The sequence below is a fragment of the Canis lupus genome, chromosome 7 (genome assembly GCF_011100685.1).
Source record: "Canis lupus familiaris isolate Mischka breed German Shepherd chromosome 7, alternate assembly UU_Cfam_GSD_1.0, whole genome shotgun sequence".
NCBI classification, from domain to species: domain Eukaryota; kingdom Metazoa; phylum Chordata; class Mammalia; order Carnivora; family Canidae; genus Canis; species Canis lupus.
Window position 1 is genome coordinate 80,325,579 of NC_049228.1, and position 14,535 is coordinate 80,340,113.

The 14,535-nt window shown below is 50.7% G+C and overlaps 1 protein-coding gene across 4 annotated transcripts in view; it reads left to right on the plus strand.

Annotated features, from left to right (window-relative positions):
- LOC119872627 (zinc finger and BTB domain containing 7C) overlaps window positions 1–14,535 on the plus strand; it is a 335,100-nt gene that overhangs the window by 60,916 nt on the left and 259,649 nt on the right. For all 4 annotated transcript variants that reach the window (XM_038543996.1, XM_038543999.1, XM_038543997.1 and 1 more), the window contains one exon: window positions 7,130–7,358. The gene's annotated coding sequence lies outside the window, so the exon portion shown is untranslated. The remainder of the gene's footprint in view (window positions 1–7,129; window positions 7,359–14,535) is intronic.

The window sequence follows — 14,535 nt, forward strand, 5'->3', positions numbered from 1 at the left end:
TGGAACCGGGCCTTGATCTTGGATCACGAGAGAGCAGAGGGGATTTAGGAGCTGGGGAGTAGGCTTGGGTTCAGACACTGAACCTTGGGCAGGAGTGGCCAGACCAGGGCTGGGGCCTCCTCCCACCTCCCAGTGGCAAGAGCCAAGGCCCAGATAGGAGACTGGGGGGCCCTGAGACATCTACCCAAGAACAAGTCAAAGAGATGCTACACAGATTGGGGTGGAGGTCCGGATGGACGGAGGGCTACTCTTGCCAGGAGTGCACAGGGCAGTCTGGGGGCAGGGAGCTGGGAGTGGCATGAGCATGCCCAGTACATAAGTGAGCCACAGGCATCCCCTGGCTGGAACGTTTGACTCCTACTCTAGAACAGCCCACCTCCGGGTGTGTTAGGAACTGGTTTGAAAGGCAGCTCATAGCCCTGACTTGGGAAACACAGAAGAAAATGCTAAGTGCACCTTGTAATCTTGCAGGAATCAGCTCCTAGCATCTGATTTTTGCTTTCTCTTCCCTGCAAGAGAGGCAGAGAGGGCTTCAAGCCTGGCCTGTCCAGCACAGCTTCTTACTGAGCATCTATCTACAGGCTTCCTATTTTTATTCTTAATAACCGTAAGCTCAGGGTCACCAGGGTCTCCTTGTTGCTATAGTGAGAGGTGATAGCGCCAGCCTTCCGAAGCACTGGACCCTTGGCTTAGAGGAAAAACAGAATCTGGGTTGCTTTATTTTTGGGTTTGATGGAGAAGATTTAATGCACTGTGCTCCAGCCCTTGCAGCAAATGGCAGTTTGTGCTCGAAATACATCAAACCTCCATAACACAGCATCACTGACGATTGGGGGAAGCGGGCAAATAAGAATACATAGAAGATTAGTTTTGATTTGCAAATGTGGTAAAACTTCATCTAGAAGACGACAAAGAAATAAACATGCACCTGATGGTGTGTCATCCTGCCCTGGTGGTCCTGCACTATAGCCTTCTAATCGTGTTTCTTAGATGTGCCTTTGGCAGACTTGAAGACACAGTGTGCATATAATTGGCAGCAGTCCGCTTTTCCAGTTAACATGTAGTAAGCATCGCTCTGTATTCCTACGCTCTGCCAATCAGTGTGATTTTCATTGTTTGGATCTGGTCACATAATTTCATCAAACATCCTCCTGCTTTTCCTCTTCAGCATCTCTTGAATCCACCTTTGGTTTCTCATGGTTGAGATGGTTCTTGTACCATCTCAGTCAACATTTTATACCTTTTTTTTTTTTTATTTGAGTAATTGGTCTGCCTTGTCCATGTCCCCTACACACACACACACATGGATTTCCTCCACTCTCCAGCCTTGCTAATCAAAGGATGGTTCCAGACCTGTGGCATGGGTGTCCTGTGGGAGCTTGTTAGAAATGCAGAATCTTAGACCCCACCTGGGACCTCCTGAATCAGAGTCTGCATCTGTATTTCGACAAGATCCCCAGGTGATTCCTAAGCACATTAAAGCTTGGGAAGCACTGATCTGAAACACACATTCCCCTCGTGCCTCTGGGATAAAATCCACACTCCCTGCCAGGTGTGCAACTTGCTGAGCGGAGACCAAATGGAGAGAAGGTAGGCGTGAATGAGGAAGGGCCAGATCGGCAGGATAATCCAGGTGGTGGGCTACAGTGGGCCAGGAACCCTGGAGAGGTTGGGGGTGGGGGGCGGTGCCTGGGAAGAAAGTCCTACATGGTGAACCCATGGAAGATGCAGGATGGAAAGCTGAGGGCCCGGTTGGCTAGCAGAGGTGAGAGTGTGGGCTGGGGCACTTGCGGCAACCAGCTGTAGCTACTCCCAGTTTATAGGGATGCAAGCTGAGGCACAGAGAAATTAGGGTGCCTGCCCAGGATCATCAGTTAACAGGCGGTGGAGCTGGGACACAAGCCTGATCTGGGGCCCAACCCTTAAATTCCCCTGCAATGCTGGGTAGAGTGAACGACAGGAGAGAGAAAATAATAAAAGGATATTAAGCTCCTCCCATGAGCTGGCTACTATTGCATTTTATTGCATTTAATATTCACACCCACGTTGGATATGGGTATTCTTACCCATGTTACAGAGGAGGGAGTTGATTTGCACTAGTAATAAGCAGTTTCTTGAGTTCATGTAGTTACTGACAGTGGAATTCAGGATTTGAACCCAGGACATGGTGGTCCTGAAGTGATGCTTTTTCTACCTTGCATTTCATCAGTGAAGGATGGAGTCGGTCTCTGCTCTCAGAACAGCTTCTCTCCTTCCTACCTGCTTCCTGGTTCCAAAACCCTACCTCTGGCCCAGGGACACAGGGGAGAAATACAGGGCAGGTCTTAGATGTTTTCCCCTCAATACTTAAAAATGGTGGACTGCCAGGACTAGAAGGTACCTGGTTTAGCATTTAATCCAACTCATCTTATAGGTAAGGGCACTCACGCCCCGAGAGCTCAATGACTTGTCTAAGGTCACACAGCCAGCTAGTTACAGACCCAAGGCCCTGATCCTGGATTCAGGGCTTTTTCCATGACTCTGGGCTGTCTTTGTACCTGTTGCCCCGGGTGCCGAGGGGTCAGGGCACTGCCAGGCAGTCAGCACCAGGCCAGGTCAGTGCAAGCTCAGCGTTAAGCTTTGACTAGAGGGTGCGATGGGTAAACTTTCATTAAAAAAACAAGAAAACAAAAAACCTAACCAATAAAACTAGTGTCTGCTTATTGTTAAAAACCCAAGCAGTGCCTCTAGAACCACCTAAAAGCACCCTCTCCGGGCCCTCCCCAGCCCTGCTCCCCAGGGGTAACCACTTAGCGCTGTCTCCAGTGGCTCCTTAATTTCCCTGCCAACCATTGGGTTTTGTAGGATCCACGCCACATCGAGGCTATTTTTAACGAGCATCCCAGGCTTCAGGGGGTTGAGGAGAGGGGAAGAAAAATATTCCATTTGTATATTTTTAATCCGTGTGCACATTTGAGCAAGGCAGTGGCTTTCCTGTCTCCACTGCCAAGGGTTGCGGGCAATTGATTAGACTTTCTGGATGCAGGGCAATCCTTTCTCTTCCCTTAACGAGGCTGGAAGGCCAGGGAGGGGTGCAGGCGATATTTCCAGGGCTGATGGCTGTCTCAGCTGGCTGCCTCCTGATCCTGCCTGCCCCCAGCCTTCTCCCTCCCGGCTGCCTCAAAAATCCTGGCTGGGTCTCCCAGGGCAGAGGAGGCCTGGGAACCTGACTCTTTGTGCCAGGCTCATATTTAGAAACGTCTCCAGCCAGAGGTTGGCGTCTGTCCCGCTTGGACTCCAGGCAGGGGGTGCAGTCACATGCGCTGCCTTCGAGTGGGGAGATTCTGAGTGGGCAACAGCCCGCTTTGAATATAAACACACTCCTTTTATGCCGAGGAGCTGGCATCCGAGCCTGTGCTCCTGGGCCCTGGGTGAGGGCAAGCACCGGTAGCCGGGTGGGCAATGGAGAGGGAAGGAGGACAGCACAAGGCTTCAACTGGGCAAAATGGTGGTGGAGGAGGGGCCCCAGCTCCCCACCCCGCCCCCCCACCCTGTCTGTCCCTCTGTCTCCTGCACTTCTTTTGGGGGGTGGGGGGCAGAGCACTGCCCCTGTCGGAGTAGGGGGTCTGGCAGTGTCCTGACCTGGGCTTTCCTTTATCCCTGGGTGGTGAGGGGAGTGGGGGTCCCTGGTCTATTCAGGGCTGGTCTTGGGGGGCAGTTGGGTGGGACGAGAGTGCAGCTGGATATGGAGCCGCCATGGCAGGGCCTTGCTCCATCTCCCTGTCTGACAGCAGCCAGCCCATCAGCCTTTGCGGATGGCACCTGTAAAATGTGGCTCTCATGGCCTCAGCCCCGAAGGCTTGCTCAGCACTGACCACAAAGGTTCCACAATTTCCTGCTCCCCGTTTCCTCTTCCGCAGCAGCATGTGAGGATGGACGAATGAGACTGAGTGATCCGGGCCTTAAATGGGAGCCTCCTGGAGAACAAGCCTCATGCCTCAGCCCTGTAAAAACTCCTTTTGCTTTTAAAACAGTTCCTCGGGAGAGGGGCTGTCGGGCTCGTTCAGCTCACCTGATACTTCTTGGGTGCCTGGAGGTGCAGACCCTGTGCTGTCCCAGCCCCGTGGGAGCAGCATGGGTGGGGGCCCAGGGCTCTCCCTTCATCCCACCCCTCCGCCCTCTGCAGGCCTGCCACCGGCCTCCCAGGACCAAAGTGGCATGCTCAAATCCAGCTCTGCCTCGCTGCCAAGGGGCTGCAGCCGAATCTTCTGAGAGAATCCAAATGCAGCAGCAGGATTTCCCTCCATCAGCCTGAAACCAAGGCCCTGCCAAGTGCTAAGGCAATGGCTGGCGGCCCCCACCTCTCCCTGCCCTGTCCTCCCCTCCCCTCCGCACGTCTCAGGGAAGAAGGGCTCCAAGCAGTGGTCAAGAAGGCTGAATAGATATTTTCTTTGTATCTCCTGGGAGCAACATGGTAAATACGCAATAACTGGATGAATGAACAAACAGATGAATAAGCAAGCGGAGCAAATGAATGAACAAACGGAAAAGCGGTCTCAGCTCCAAAGGAACTTAGCATTTGGAGGAAAACACCAGGGCTTGTAGAACGGTAGCACTGTGGGGCTGGGGGGACACCTGGGCTGGAGCTCCCCACCTTCTTTGGGGAAAAGGAAGTGCGGGCTCCGAGCCTGGAGGGGCTGGTCTTCTCCCGGAGACCACGGAGGTCAGAGGATGGTGAAATTGCCCAGGGTGGGTGAGAGCCAGAGCCCCGTGCAAGGCTGCCCTACTTTCCATCCGCTGCTGCCCTAAGTGTCCCTCGTCCTTGGGAAAAATTGCCTTTTCATATGGTTGGGAGTGGACGGCGCAATTTTTCTTCGAGGGTTAATTGTTTTGCTGACAGCACAGATAATTAGGAATGAGAATCCCGGAGTGAGGGCGACAGCACCATCTGCTGTGAATGTGGTTCAGTCCCACCTTGCAGGAGGGCCCTCGAGCGTGCCTCTCCTCGTCCTCCCTACCCCCAGCAAGAATTTATGAGCTTTAGCTGCTTGCCTCTGGAGCTATAGCTGCCAGATGACTGTGCAGCCGGCGGCAGAAGCCAGTGACTGGTTTCTGATGGGTTCAGCTGGCTCTCCGTCCCCCGCACATAGTAGGACTCACTGAATTGCTCTAAGGGTGGCTGGAGACCCACTGGGCTGCCTGGGACTCAGGGAGCTAATGCCAAGGGAACAGTGTGCTGTTCTTCCCAAAGCCTGGTGTTCGGAGGTCTGGCCTGCTGTGGACTTGAGGTGGGTGTGTGGGTCTGCCCTGGGCTCTGTGGATGTCGTTGGTGTTTGGTCATTGTCCTGCCTAGTTCCACGGTTTGCCACCTGTCCAGGGTTTTCAGGCTTGTGGCCTGTATTGGTTGCTCTGGAAGGAGCTGGGTTGGCCCCACCTTCTATTTCTAGGTAGGAATTTCCAAGTGGCAACTTCCTCACTGTCAATGGGAGCAGAGCAGCTTTGGTATCAAGCAAGGAATCCCATTGTCCAGGAGCAGATCTTTCTTTATATGGGTGGAAGAACATTGTGGGTTTTTTTTTTTTTTTTCATTTTTATTATTTAGGAATGTGTCCCCTGTAAAAAAAGAACATATAAATGTGTATTTGCTTTTTGTGAATGGTGATAGTAATTGCCTTGCTTGTTCCACGTGATGAACAAATAACACCCCCAGTGATGCCTTGCCCAGAAATGCCTTGGAGGTCAGAGCTGTAGAGGTGGGTTCCCCAGGAGGCTCAAGGTTGGCACAGCCTGCACACCCCAAAGCTGTGGCTCGTTATCACGGCTCGTTTCCTCTTTGCCTGAACTGTGCCTGTTAACTAGGAGCCTGTGCATTCCTGTCTTCCTATTTATCACTCTCTTCTCTGTGTGCTTCCTCCTCCCAGACTTTCCTCTCAGGGAAGAAACCAAAGACATGACTGTCCTCATCTTGTCTCCGTCCTCCCACAGCAGGCCGAGTGTGTCTGTTCCTTCCCCTTCCCGTTCCTGTCGATCCACCACCCCTGAGGTGCTGTGAAGTTAACCTAAGACCAGGGGAAGGATGACAACTGGGAATCAGGGGTTCCTGTCTTGGTTCTCTCACCCTCTTACAGTGTGCCCTTTAGCAAGGTTCTCAAAATCTCTGTGCTCTGTGTCCTCATCTTTAAGATACCCCTTTACATTGCTTTTCTGATACCAAAGAGGGCCAGTGGACATAAGGGCAGCTTGAAGGGTATGAATCATTATGTGTGTTGTCAGACATTGTCTTCATCATGCTAAAGGATTCATGGGACCTGGAGGTGCCTGGGGGGCTTCTCCACCTGCCACAGCCCCTTCTTAGCTGTGGATTCACTGAGGCTCAGGGGAGCCCAGGGTTGGGGCGGAGCTCAGGATCACAGCCATCTGGAGAGCAGGAACCCTCCCTCTGCACCCTCGGAAGTGGAGGCCATGACTGGTCAGAGGTACAGGGCTGTGGCTCGTAGGGACCCAGTCTCCAGAGGTGAGCAGACCTCCTGCCCCTTAGAGTGCAGGCCATGGTCTTGGCTCAGAGATGTAGTCACTCTGCAAAAGCCAGTCTGTGTCCCTTACTCCAAGAGGCTTTCATCTCCACCCTTGTCTCTTGCTCTGAGCCCAAGGGGGTGAAAGGAGGTGCATAAGAAGCCATAGGTAGGCGGCCTGCCTGGAGCCCCCAAACCACAGCAGGCTGGAAGCCTCACCCTGGGGGCCTAGGCTGCAAGAGTTAAGGAATGTCCCCTTTAGATGTGGCTCTGCCTTTTGTGATCTCACCAGCAGCAGGAAAGCACCCAGTTCCTTCTTCTTTCCTGGGACGGTGAGGTTCTGTTGGTGTTACGAGCTGAATTCTGAATACTGTGTAGCATGAAGGGTGGGTCTTTCAGGCAGACACAAGGAAATAGAGGTAAGAAAACAGGAATGAAGGACATCCTGGGGGCAGGGCTGGTGGGTGGGACATTGGCCGTGAAGACCCCGGTGGAGATAAAATCCGTATGGTCACCAGGAATTGCAGGACCTAATAATAAAGAGCAGAAGAGGACGGCTGGAAAATTCTAGCACGGTTAAAACTTGGGCATGTGTTTCTGCTCATGGTAGGCAACAGAGGCCTCTGTTCTTATTGCAGACCCCTTCTGAAGCAGCTGGGAGCTCAGAATGTGTTGCCACCTCTGAGCAGCGGGCCAGCCAGGAAAGCAGGAAGGGATGGTTTGGAGCCCAGCCAGGGCCTGAGGAGTGAGCATAATCTGCAGACCGCTAGCCCTGGAGCCCCCGAGAAAGGCAAGCTCCACCACTGGGGAGACTTGAGAAGAATCGATGCTTTGGCCCCCAGCAACATGTACACGGTGTAATGACAGGTAATGAACCCGAGGCTCATCTATCCTCTCTGAGTGATATGGCAGGTAGGAGAATGCATCAGCCTGCCGTAGACATAAAATGTCAACCCTTAGAAAGATAACTATGCAAACAAAGTGCCGTGAGGCCTGATAAGATGATAGATGGGTGCTTTATAGTTATTAGTTTCTGCCCCATGCACTCGCTGGAGCCAGGCATCGGAAGATTTAGCATCAGGTGGGTTCACTTCCTATGCCTTATGGGAAGACATGATGCCTTTATAGATGTAGCTAGCACCTCCCATTTGAAGAACTCGAAGTAACACATCAAAAAGTCATTCCCCACAAGCTCCCCTGGGAAGCAAGGACTTGGTGCCAGTGGTGAAACTGAGGCAACGAGGGGTGCAGGAGTGCTTTCATATATCCATGAAGTGGGGACACATGAGGGATAGATCGGGAGACCTCACTGGCTGGGAAGCCTTCCTGATTGAGATTTCTCCAATGTCAGGGTGAGGCGATGGGTAGTATTCCTTGTAGAATATAGGGAAGGGGGACTTTATGGATCCCTCCATCCCTCCACAGGTGCTAGGTCAAGTAGCGGATGATAGACGGTGGCTGGGGAAGTCATGAGTGCAGGTTTGGGAGCACAGGAAAGGGCTGGCAAATATCCTGGTTCTAAAAGTTGACCCTGGGAAGTCAGCCAAGCAGGAAGCATCAAGCAGGTCCCCAGAGCCCAGAAGGCGGAGGTTTGAGGCTAGAAGAACAGGGAGCCAGTAGGACTGGAGACCCCAAAGGTGAATTCTGATCTGATGGAGGGCCTGTTCCCATTGGTCATCTGGTCTTTACTCTGTGTGTCATATAGGGTACCACTCCGGCAACTTCTAGGGCAGCCTAGGGCAGAAGCAAAAATAGCTTAGGGCCTTGGGAAACTGACCAGGGCAGGGGAAGGACCAATGGCCTGGGGCAGGAGGCCCGAGGGTGTGTGGCAAATTCCATTCCAGTGCAGGCCAGTGTCAGGATCCATAGGGTCAAGCCAAGGGTGGGGAGGGGCAGAGTATTAGGACTTCTGGGTGGCCTTGTTCTAAATCAGGCAGAAAGAATAAGATGAAGAAGGAATTTAGAAAGCTGAGCCCAGCTCTAGGAAATGGGTCAGCCACAAGCACCAGGCAGGCCCAGGACTTAGCTCCTGTGTATAAGGAAGTAGAAGGGGGGCTGCGCTCTGGGGAGCCAGCAAGGACAGTCAGGGGACTGCTGTGCTTGGAGGGGCTCAGCCAGGGCGGCAGGCAGCTCCTCTGGGTTCCCCAGATGCCAGCACACTGGCCCTGGACTGTTCACAAACCCCCCTCTCAGTGGGGAAGGAGGTCTCTATGTCTCAGACTTGACTGGGGACCTAGGCAGGGCTGACTCCAGAGGGCCCCATGGTGACAGGTGATAGGGGCAGAAAAGGTCCAGCCCCACAGGGTAGTGTGTGAGGATTTTCATCATGTGTGTGGTTTCAGGAAGGTAGGGGCAATATGCTTCCTGACCAAAGCAAGAGAGAGCAAAGGATCGGGTCTGTGAAGAGGTTCTTGGCCTAATTTATCAGTATTACCAAGTACCTGTTGTGTACTGGGCACTGTGCGAGGTGCCAGAAATGCAAAGAGGTGTGAGGCATCTTTGCTGCCAAGGGAAGAAATATGGGGCACAGGAAGAAACATGGCAGTGGGGACAGAACCAGGACTATGGGAGCCTTGGGCTCCCATCTCCAAGACAGGGACAATACTTTCTCACTCACAGCCTGGTTGGGAGAATTAAATAAAAGGAGATATGCAAAAACACTTAGCACAGCAGCTGGCACCGTAATAAGTGATCAATAACTTGAGTTTACTTGCATTTTGCTGCTCTTGGCAGGGGTGGGAGTAAAGGAGGCTGGGAGAAACGCATCCTAATTCCCAGCACTTCCAATTGCTAAAGAGGTCTGAGGTCTGAACTCTGAAAACCTGGTTTTCAGGATATGTCTGGCCATGGAAGATGTAGCTCAAGGTGGATTCAAACACTCAGAAATGGTGACTGTGTTCATGTGCTTTGGCAGTTTGCTGGGCCTAGGGTTCCTTATGGGTGTCGAGTAGGATGGAGGGCGGGGTGGGTGGGTCCAGGAATTTCCAGAAGCGTTGAGAAGAGAGGACATTCTCGGAATGCTTGGAGAGTCTTGGCTCCTCGGCTCGCAGCGCTGTTCTTGGGAGCGGGGCCGGGTGAGCCGGGTGTAGAAGCCAAGGCAAGCCTTGGGTCCTGCAGCAGGGCTGCCCAGGGGAGTCTGGGCACCAGTCACAGATGTACACACATCTGTACACACCTGGGATTTTAAATTTTCTAGTAGCCACGTAAAAATGGTAAACAAACGTAAGAGAGTAAAATTAATTGTAATATTATGTGTTTCGTTTAACTCCAGGGGCCCAAGTATTATTATTTCAATCTATAACCAATATGCAAATTATTAATGAGATATTTTACATTCTTCTTTTCATACAAAGTCTTTCGAGTCCAGGGTGTATTTGAGATTGGCAGTGCCCCTCAGTTTGGACTAGCCACATTTCAGGTGCTCATGTCAGGTGGCTTGTGGCTACTGTACTGGACACCTCAGGTCTAGAATCTAGAATATCTTGCCATGGGGCACCTAGAGGCCAGGTGTATCCTGAGCTTAACAATAGGACCTACTATTATGTCCTCTTCTTACGACATGTCTGTAATGCATCCGAGTGGAAATTGGCTTCAATAATCCGAGATGTCTTGCATCACTTGTTCTAGGTGGTGATTTATATTTTCTGGAACCAGCGCTGGCTGTGGGTCTCCCCAGCTGGCCCTTAGGACCCCAGCACCTGCCAGTTTGAGGCTGACCTCAGGCAGTTCCTAAAGCTTTCCGAGCTTCCAGAGGCTTTGTGGGATGCGGTACTAATCATTTGTATCGTGCTGGGTAACGATGAGGACTTAAATACAATCACCAGTGATTACTCTGTGACATTCGCTGTCAAGATAGAATCCTTGCTAATTTTCTAAATCAAATGAAAACCAGTTTGAGTTCCCCAAAGTTTGGCAGAAGTTTCCTAGCAGGCATTTCTGTAGTTCTGTCCATTGTATGGTAATGATAGGGCTTTGCAGGTCAGGAAAAATGGGGTTGGAGGCTGAGGCCTGGACCCCAACCCATGGCACCAGTCCTGCCTGGGGCCCCTCCTTCTCCAGATCCACATAGTCGCCTGCCATAGGGAATGTTGGAGCCCCTAGGCCTTCGTCTCTAGGGCTTGGACACCACCACTGGCTCTGTTCAGCAGTGAGGGTTGCCGGCCACTCTAGGACCTCTTATGTAAGCTGTCGTCCTAAGTGTCTTGGGACCCATCTCAGGGATCCTGCTCCAAAAGCTGCATGTCCTTCAACTTCTCTGTTTCCATTCTCCTTTGAGACAAAAGCCCACGTCTGCCTTTCCCCAGTCCTCGGCATGCAGGCAACTGCCTCTGAGGCAAGGGAACCCACGGCCGCAGAGTGTGCTGCTCTTTCTGGGGAAAGGGAGTCTGCATTTTATTATTTTGTGAATGACATCTGCTTCAGCCACCGGCCCCCAACCACAGCAAGAAAATGGAGGTTTGGGGCAAATTCTGCCGGAGAGATGGAGGTTTAAAGAGAGCGTGTGAGGCAGATCCCATGTCCTCCTGGGCTGGTGTGGAAGGTCAGGGGGTGTCTGCTGCGCTGGAATCAGTGCAAAGTCGACAGGACAGATGGAGACTGCAGGCCTGGGGGCTGAAGCACTGTTTTCAAGGTTGGATCAACACTTGGTGGCGTCTGATGGGGTCAGCAGTCCTCTGATGCTCACTGCAGTGGCCCATGGGTCCCTGTGCTGCTGCCTCTCTAGACAGGAGGTCCTGTCCCTCCCTGGGAGCAGCTGGCTCCTGCCTCCTGCTGCTTCTCCCTGGGGCCTGAGTTCTCAAAGCTGTCACGAATCTAAAAGGATCCTCCAAACCGGTGTCACTGTGACTTAACATCTATTTTAAGAGGTAATCTGTGGCGCATCTGGAGGACAGTGAAGAGGATGTTTCACAGAATCAAGCACATTTAGATAGAGACAGAACCATGGCTCTTTCGAAGTTTGCTGTGTGATCCTGTGCAGATCGCTCACCTTCCCCGGGCCTCAGTGTCCTCATCTATTCAGTGGGCATGAGAGAGCCTACTGCAACAACGCCAACTCCACATGCATTTGAAAAGTAAGAAGTGCTTAGGAATCTTGGTCACCAAAGATCGAAAGTCTTACAGCGGCACCCTTTCTTTCCCTCGCCAGGCCAAACAGTGTGCAATTCTATTCTTTTAAGATTGGGGTCTCTGTTGCTTCCTGGGGGCCCATAAGGAATAGTTTCTGATATATCCCTTTACGGTTTTGCAGCAGGCAGAGGCAGAAAGCCACATTGCCCTTGCCTGACAACCTTCATATGGGTATTTAACAATTTTAATTTTTCATGATTCCTCTGATAAAAATAGTGCCTGACTAAAAACAAATACGTTTGTATTTTCCATCTCCTTAATTAGTTTCTAATTTGGGGGTTCTTATTAGCTTAAAATCATCCTGCCGAAATGGTCCTTGGATGATAAAAAATGTGAAAACCACAATCAATTCTAGAGAGATCTTGGTATTTAATTATGCTGATTGGAGCACTAGAGACCCCTGGCAAAACGAACCTCTCAGAATAAGCTTGATTTGTGTAATTTGGTTTTTAAAAATTTTGGATGCATATTTATCATCTTCAGCTATGTGTTCTTGTTCTCCTTGAGATTCTGACTCCTCTTCTAGGAGATGGGTGGAGCAATCTACATTGCTGGAGCAATCCCCCAGGTTTGAGACCTGGGATTCCAGCTGAGTGCACAGAGTTGCTGGTAGGGCCTTGCCTGAAGGGAGCACAGTGCCCCCAGCTTGACTGGTCATTTAAAAATGCATTTTCTTAAAAAAAAAAAAAAAAAGGAAAGGTTAAACGTCACAGACAGCCTAAAAAAGGATATACTGATAGAGTACTGGACCTTGATAGGGAGAGTCTCCATGAATTCTTAGAAAATGGGCAAATCACAATGGGTTAGAACCAAATTTTAGGGTGTGATATAATTTTGGAGGCACTGGAAAGATCCAGTTGCTCAAAAAGTTACCCACACCCATGGATCAATATTAGCTTTGCTAAAAGTTGGACAACCAGGTACAATAGGAGGACACAGCATCACCTATGATATTTACTTGCCGTAAACCTGAACCTAAATCTGCTCAAGCCTGTAAATCTAACTATTTTATGCAAGAACTAGAGGAACATGCAAAACACCACAGCAGGGAAGCCCTCACCAAGCCACGCCAAGACCTCAGGACAAATGCCCTCATTTTGCTAATAGTAGAGTCTTCTTCTTCTTTTTAAGGATTTATTTATTTGAGACAGAGAGAAAGAGAGAGAGAGAGAGAGAGAGAGAGCATGCATAAGCAGGGCAGAAGGAGAGGGAGAGAGAGAGAAAAAAGCAGATTCTCTGCTGAATGCAGAGCCCACCATGGGGCTCAATCCCATGACCCTGAGATCATAACCTGAGCTGAAATCAAGAGTCAGATGCTCAACTGACTGAGTCACCCAGGTGCCCCGATTAATAGGGTCTTAAGGAACACACCAAGCAAACGCACTCCGTGGATCTGATTTGAGTCCTGATTTGGGGCCTTCCTGCTGTAGACAGACCAATCTGAGTGCATCAGGGATGTTAGGTCCAGGATGGGCATTGGATATCCAGGAATTATTATGGACTTTTTAAGGCATGTACTACTGTGGCAGTGTTAGACACTGACATGATATCTGGAATTTTCTCTAACATATTCCAGAGAAAAGAGATGAAGCAAAAATGGCAGATTGTCGCATATTGTTGAAGCTGGTTTTGTGATTGGTGACGGACACCTAGGGATTTATTATGTTCTTCTATTTGTGCATATCTGAGAAGTTTAATAATGAAAAGTAGAATAATAATTGAGTAATAATAGAATAATAGGAGGAGGAAGAGAAAGAGAAGGAAAAGAAGGAGGAGGAAAGGAAGAAGTAGAAGAGGCAACATCCCTCCTAGCTGGCTGAGCCCTCAACTTTCACCATTAGAGGTTTATTCATCCAGCTAAAGCCTCCTTCTCCATATATCCTGCTTCTCCTGGGAGTGTGAGTTCCACTTTAGGAGAGTCACAGCGGGTCAGTGGAACGTTTCCCTAGTGCAGGTTACGTTGGTGTCTCATGCAAAAGAGTTCCAGGTACGGTCGCATTTGGAAAAGGCTGTATTGAGCTAAGCCAAACAGATTTCTTTGGAGCCTTGGCTCTACGGATACATGCTGTGCATCCTGGGTGAGAGTGGGCTATAGCAATGTGGTGTTTTCCAGAATTATTTTGTCATGTGCTTCAGAGATGATAGAAACCTCCAGCCCCTTCAGAGAATATCAGACTAAGGTCAGAACCCTGGCTGCAGAGCTATTTCTATTTACTCTAACTAGTCATCAGTTAATCACTCACACTGTGCCCCAGTTTTCTCATCTGTAGAGTGAGCTTAATATCACCTGACACGTGCTTTACAAGAATATGAAAGGACTTTGCACACAGTATAGAGCCCAAGACCCAACGTCAAATTGTGTGATTTTTATCTGATGCTGCTTTCTGAAACTCCGTCCACGAGTGTTTGCTTGGAAGTTCATGGCTCTGGATATGGGGTGTGGCATGCATCACCTCAACAGTGGACTATTGGGGTGTCCCATGCTCAAAAGATACAAAGGTGGTGAAAACAAGCTCCCTGCCCTCCAAGAGCTCACACCGGAATGGGGGAGGCAGTGAGAATATAAAGGGCGATGGGGACCAGCAAAGCCACCTACCCCTCAGCACAAATGAAAGTTTCCAACTCAGAAGGAGAGGGAAGCACTCTTGGTTGGGGTGGTCTGCCAAAGGCCACCTGAAGGTGGCTGTTGATTGGGCCTTGAAGCTGTGGGAGATTTGCATGGGCCATCCCTCTGTGGGTTATGGATCACTTGGTTGGAATGCTTCCCTGTCTCCTGCCTCCACACGCCCACATTCTGCAGCTGAGCACATAAACCTTGTTTGGATTGCAGTACTTTCTGACTTGGGGCCCAAGTCCTAACCATCCGGAACAGGGGTCAGTGCTCCCCCAGCCCAGCCCTCCCAGCCACTCCCATCCT